Consider the following 1,245-nt stretch of genomic DNA (forward strand, 5'->3'; position numbering starts at 1 on the left):
CTGCATCAGTGGTGTATTCAAATAACAGGCAATATCAAGGACATGTTATGAATTATCAGTTTACGGTACCAGCAGCAGTGGATAACTCTTTGGGTGTATAGTCTTATAGAATATGGGTGTAAAAGCACTGTTTCGCTTGGGTGTATTTTTGTGAATTCACATTTTACATTTTAAGTGTTTAGGGTTCAGGGTTTTAGTCTCAAAGCATCATGGGGGGATAGATTTCAGGGTGTATATTCAACTTTATTTGGGTTTAAAAAATTGCAGGTTATGAGTGTATATTTGATTTGATGTTTTTCTTCATATTTTGGTACCTGTAATTCATACATTTTGAATACAGCACAGACAGTTTAACAGCACATAGAGTTTGGGTGTATATTAAACCCCCCGTTGGGTGTAAATTTTTATAATCTGTCTTTAGATCTGCCTTGATGTTTTCCTTCATATTTAACCACCTGTAATACAACTTTTGAATACAGCACAGACAGTTTAACAGCACATATAGTTTAACTATGGAAAAAAATTTCATTGAATAGAAGTTGTTTATAAATGGCAATTTTTTACAGCATTTGTTCAATTTACAAACTAGCTAGCAGTTGGATTACTCATTTTCTATATCAGTAGAATTTATCTGACAAAACGGACTCAATAATACGGAGGATGGCTTCGACAGTCTTATTGCATTACTCGCTCTAATTGCTTCATCTCTCTCTTTACTCATTTCATTGAATAGTATCCGCGAAGCATACTCCAATTAACTCAAGCCACTTCATAACGTAGATAGTGCAGTCATATCTGAAAATGAAGAAAATAAATTACAAATCTTATTTAGGAAAGTTTAATGTTTAGAGTCACAAATTTATACGTTGATTTTTGGCCTGATATTTTGACGTATGATGCTTTAATTTCCTTCTCCTTCTCACCTTTCTTCAGAGGTTCCCCGCCAACATATGCTCTCATTCTTGAAATTACATATCCCTTAAATACCAAAACAAATCAGTAATACACCCAACTTGATCCACAAAATACACCCAAATGGTTCCACAAAATACACCCAAAGGTTAACACAGAGCCAACTTACAGTGAATTTATTAAGCTGCTTTCTCTCCTCGCTTGGAGCTTTCTTGTGTAGCGGGTCAAGTATAGGAAATCTCCACTTTCTTATATCAATCACCCATAACCACCAATGGTCCGCGTAGCAAACAGGTGCAAAAATCTGAAGGATTGCCATATTTCAACAGTGTG

The sequence above is a fragment of the Arachis duranensis genome, chromosome 6 (assembly GCF_000817695.3).
Source record: "Arachis duranensis cultivar V14167 chromosome 6, aradu.V14167.gnm2.J7QH, whole genome shotgun sequence".
Lineage (NCBI taxonomy): Eukaryota > Viridiplantae > Streptophyta > Magnoliopsida > Fabales > Fabaceae > Arachis > Arachis duranensis.